Source organism: Mya arenaria, chromosome 7 (assembly GCF_026914265.1).
Source record: "Mya arenaria isolate MELC-2E11 chromosome 7, ASM2691426v1".
Classification (NCBI taxonomy): domain Eukaryota; kingdom Metazoa; phylum Mollusca; class Bivalvia; order Myida; family Myidae; genus Mya; species Mya arenaria.
The window spans coordinates 11804690-11810633 of NC_069128.1; positions in this window are offsets into that span (position 1 = coordinate 11804690).

A 5944-nucleotide genomic window follows, 5' to 3' on the forward strand; every position below is an offset into this window, starting at 1 on the left:
AAAAAAGTAGGAAAAAGAAGGAAGCTGTTAAAAAAGTAGGAACGCTGGAAGGCCTGCACCTTAATAGTTATGATTTTTATAGTTTCTTATAATTTTATGCACATACTTTGATTATTTTAATCATGATCAACTCGTTTTGCAGAGTACGAAGGCGATGTCATGGGCGGAAGAGTTCAAACGATATAAGCCGGTCCCCGGTATTCAAAAAAGCCACCCTTTATAATATGGATGGCGCGGTAATTATGGATAATGGTTAATTTATGATGCAATTCATTCATGTCTGTTATTTTATATTTCTTTAACTTATATATATATTATAAACATTTATTAATAGAGGTAGAAAAAGAAAAGAATTCTATATGCATTTAGAGTGAGTTCATTGATAAACAGAAGAATACATTATACAACATAATAATCAATCACATATTAACTGTGTAAATGTTTCAAATGGTATAAATTTCGAATTAATTACAGCCTCTCCGATTTCTCTCACAAATATCATGTGGCTTAACAAAACCATGCATCTTGGATTGCGAGGAAGACAGGAGCACCTGACCATGCTGTGGGGGGACTTGGAATTAAGCCATACCTCCGTTGATGTGAGTTATTTGGCCTAACAAAAACAAGAAACGGAGTTGCAGGCGACCACAGGCAATATGTGCCTAAGCTCTTTCAACAGCCTGGTAACCAAGTAAAAATAGCATTGTTGTAAAAAGGTTATTTTTCTATTGTTAACAAATTATGTTCATTTATTGCAGTGAATTAGCAAAACTAAAATCCATTCTAAAATAAAAATTGAAATGTTAATATTTGTAAAATATGTTTTAAAATGTGATTGAGTACTCCAAATGTGTGTTTAAAAATTATTTGCAGAAGACCCAAACTGTACTGTAAGGTTGTATCAGCTTTGACAAGGAAAAAATACCGCCTCAGATGTTCACCCCAGAATCAAGGTTTTATGTGGCCCTGAATCCAAATTTTAGAACAGGAACAGCATCAAATGATCTCTGGCTCATCAACCAGCAACTGGGAAGAAATCAATTGGGAGAACAGGCCAAAACCATGATTCTAGGCTAGGCATGTTAATCACTCTGCAAGAAAAACATGCATTACAAATTTGCTGGATGCCGGTTGTTTTCCACTGAGGTGGCACAGCTGACTAGCCCAAAATTCTGATGTCTCTTTATCATTATCATACAAATGATATAGAGAAGCAGCACAAAAGGTCTAATATTCTTCACATGTCTAAGAGAAAAGAATCAGTGAAAAATCCAGAACCAGAACCAGTTACTAAAATGGAGGAATTCGACGATGATGATAATTAGGACCTTGTAGCAACATCCCAGGAAATTGAGCAAGCGCTATCCTCCATCCAAACGTATGAAGATATTCCTGCAAGAAAACGAACACATGATGAAGCTGAACATGTTTAAGACATTCCCATTAGACAAAGCCCAGGTGGAAACTGACCCTGCAAAAAATATGAAGGGCACTCAGTCACTGTTTATTGGCTGCACTTTTAATTGGCCTATCAACATTAATTTGAGAAATTAGGAACCATACAGTATGCATGCAAAACTGGTACTGTCTCCTTAAGTTGTAGATATAAGTGAACTAAGTGATTCTGACTGGATAAACATGTACATGTGGGCTTTTATTACATTTATCCAGTGTATTTTTTATAATTTTATTATTTCGCATATTTATGTGTTGAAAATTGCTCTTTCATCTCCACTTCCTGTGAAATAAATGTGTGCTACATGTATTTTATTGCAATTTGCTTTCCATTTTGATAAACACGAAAATCACCCAAAAGAAAATTTACCAGCAAGGTAAACCATCCTGTTTAGATATCGGCATATCGACAGACAACTGAATACTTGAGTCAAAAATTGTGTATTAAACAGTTTAATATATGGCTAAAATACTCGGGCATTATTAACATGCAAGGACTAATATCACTCATTGGCCCCGCGCGGCCATATATTAATCTCTAAATAGTCACATTATACAATTTTACCGATACAAGGCAACTTCAAATCCTTGGTTTAAACACAATAGTCAGCACATTTTGCTCATTGTGAAACAATTACATTTTTTAAGGAAGTAGTATAACCCCTAACAGGAAAAAAGGCCTCGACTACAAATATTATTCTAAAATGCTTACTTTTTCCCTAGACTGACGTCCTGTTAATACAAGCAACTCAGTTGGACACGACTTGCAGATCAGCACCTTGGCAGGAGACCATGGACATGAAGGCATTCAATTTTGACTGATCAAAATTTAAATACTTACTTAATAATGAATTTATCGAAAGTAATAATTACTGATATTAACAAGATTGTATTAAAAACCGTGTATTTAATAGCCGAAAACGCACAAATATTAAATGATTGGTGAATGTTAAAAGATTTACTGCGTCTTAAAGGTAGAAAGAAATTCCGTGTTTTTATGATCGAAATATTTTCTTCAAATTAAACTCGATATTCTTCATTAGCCATCCTTTTTGGAATTTTAAACCATTAGTAATCATTGTGGTAAATCTTATTTGGTAGAAAGACCAAATTTGACAGAACAATGTCGGTGTAGCGCTTGTGATTATTCGCATTTTCGTCGTTTACTGTTTCTCTCGACAAGAATACCGCTTTTAACGTGTGTATAACGGGCCACTGCATCTATGAGCCAGGTACTTTGTTTGAAGCATATGGAAGAAATAATTTTCAACGAGAATTGGTCTTTGTTTACATTTTCGCCGGGCGAATATTCTTCACTTGTTTCATATTACAGTGTAGGGTATTTTTGAATTTTGTCAAATCTCATTTTATGTTTATGGCAATGTATTATTTTGATGATATACATGTTCAAGTATGTATAAAATATAATTTTGGCCAATTGAAATTATTTATTGTTACTTTAATGAGCGTTTGTCATCAAGCCACTGTGGTCTTTCCAGCTTTCTTCCTTTAAAGCTGCACTCACAAAAATTGAACGTATTGACATGCTTCGTCTTGAAACAAGCCAATTATTGCGAATATCCTTTGAAATATAAGGCTGATGACAAAAAATAGAACGCAACTTTTTATATTAAAGTTCAAAAATTGAAGTTTTAGGCATTTTTCTTAAACGGTTTAAGACATAAAACCTTTATTCTCGAACGGAAATATGAAAAACTGCGATATGATCTATTTTCAGCAATCTTTTATCATTAGTTTGCAGATATTTACGCAAAAATAGGTTTGTTCCTAGACAAAAAATAAAACAAGTTGTAAAAATGGTGAATCTGTGAGAGTGCAGCTTTAAAATGTCTAGAACATCTTTTTGTTTTATCAGTGGGGACAATATTTGTCAAACTAAATTTAGCACTGGTGGGGCACGAGGATGGTCACGCTCATTTAGCAAAAGTTGTGACTTGTTTTAAACAGTGTAATAGGTCTCAGCAGCACAAATTCTGAATGCCTCCCTCGCTCTTGTGACATGAAATGGTGGATTTGATGGTTAAGACATATGTTTCCTCTACCAATATATAACATGATAGAGGCTCTGGGCGCGGTTGTTCATGCGTCTGTGCTCAGTCATTAACATTCTGTTGTTTTTTTGTGATTAATTCCTTATTGAAATATAAGGTTGAATATGGCGTCCTTACAATAATTTAGCTTGCAGTCCTTTGATTATAGCGTAAATTTTGCAAGTTCGTGTTATCCTTAAAACCGTTTTTGGATTGCTAGGAATGTTTCAGCGTTTCACTTGGTTTCATTTGGCAAAGTCTCTTGCTTCAGAATGTTGTGTTTTATATTTTTGTTTTGTTTATTTTTTATTCTCAGTTTAAGTGCACATGATATTATTTTAACATTGCTAATGCAGACAGAATGGGATTTTTAAAGTTTCAAACTATAAGGTACTCAGAATTTTTTTCATTTGTCTGCAGATGAAGAGTCGAGATCCCTTATCAAAGAAGTAATTTGGGTCTCTCAATGAGTTTTTATGCCCCCACAAAGTGGCGGCATATAGGGTTGCCCTTGTCCGTACGTACGTCTGTCTGTCTTTACGTACGTACGTCCCGAAGATTGTTTCCGATCTTATTCTTGAAAACCGTTTGTCCAATCCTCACCAAACTTTAAACACATGTTTGTGACCATAATATCTTGATCAAGTTCGATAGTCATGGAAATCGCTCTAGTCATTTAGGAGTTACGGCCCTTTTTTGCCAAAAATACTTCTAAAATATATGTTTCCAATCTAATTCTTGAAAAGTATGTGTCCAATCCTCACCAAACTTTACATACATGATTGTGACCATAATATCTTGATCAAGTTCGATAGCCATGGAAATCGCTTTTGTCATTTAGGAGTTACGGCCCTTTATTTGCAAAAAAAGACTTGAAAAATACGTCCCGAAGATTGTTTCCGATCTAATTCTTGAAAACTGTTTGTCCAATCCTCACCAAACTTTTAACACATGTTTGTGACCATAATATCTTGATCAAGTTCGATAGCCATGGAAATCGCTTAGGAATTAGGGCCCTTTATTTCCCAACAATACTTAAAAAATATCTTATCCGATCTAATTTTTGAAAAGGATGAATGGCGCCATATAACCTATACAGTCTTGCGATGCCGTAAAACCCAACTCAACTCAACTTATCCTATATGTGCAGATTATCCTGAATAATCATAATGGCTTATTTTCTGTGACAAAAAATCGAAGTGGGGGCATCCGTGTCCTATGGACACATTTCTAGTTTTACCATATTTCCTCAGGTTTGTGCATGCTTTGATAAGATTTACAATGTTGGTTTTTGAGGCTGTGCGCACAAACAAGTTGAACCCCCAATTAAATTTACGTTTTACTGACCGTTACAAGTCGGTACCTAACACTCTTTGATAATCACACTAAGTACATATCTGTAGTGTGTTTGTGAAGTTTTGTGCTTTGTTCCATATTTCTGGTTTGTGAATGTTCGTAAGTATGTTCTATGTCTTTAGCATATACCTGTGCCTTAAAACGGGGTATACGTTTAAACGTCCGACCTCTTCTTGATCCTGAAGATTTTTAAATCCCAGAACGTGGGCATATTAAAATCGCCTTCGTATCGGGCTCGATTAATAGTGGCATGGTTTTTTCACGTGTGTGGACAGATTATACAATCACTTTCCTCATGTTTTGAGTTCGGTGTATAAAGGCGTTGTGTTGCACACTGCGTCTGTGTTCCTGTCGTTCTATTGTTCAATCTTGCAATATGTAACCATTATAGCTTCTCTACTTTCTTGAAATGTGTACCCATAGGCGTTTGAATACAATGGATTCTGCAAGTATTTGTGGTCCTGTCCGGAATGTAACTACATTATGTATGGACAAATTTGCAACTAATTTGCCACATGCTTAATTAATCAAGACAACATGTCGCGTGACAGACCCGTGTCTCAACCTTTAAAGTGAGTGTTTGAATCCTTTTTGTGCGTAATCATTGACGGTTAATTCATTAAAAACCATACAAACACATTCTGTATCAGAAAATCAAATCAAGGAATCTGAAATCATTTAAGGCAAAAACAAACATGGGCAAGAAATGATCCAAAATGCACATTTTTAAATGTTACACAATTATCAGGTATAAACATGTCCACTTATTTACAGTACAATTTTTTATCCTGTCATTAGGATTTTTGTTATTTCATTTCTTTCAGTTCAGCCAAGTATATAATTATTTACGGCAGTACAAACAAGGTCAGATGGTGGACCAATGCCATTTTTTACAGCAGTGCTTCATGGATGTCTTGGGACGATCGTGGAGGAATGTTGGGATGTTTTCGTCATATTTCCTGTTTCTACTTGTAGCCTTGATGTTCATTTCTACATATCTGAACTAAAAGTTAAGACTTTTTCTACTGAAAATACACGTGTGCAATGTCCGGAGTATACCGATATAATACTAATATTAGCAT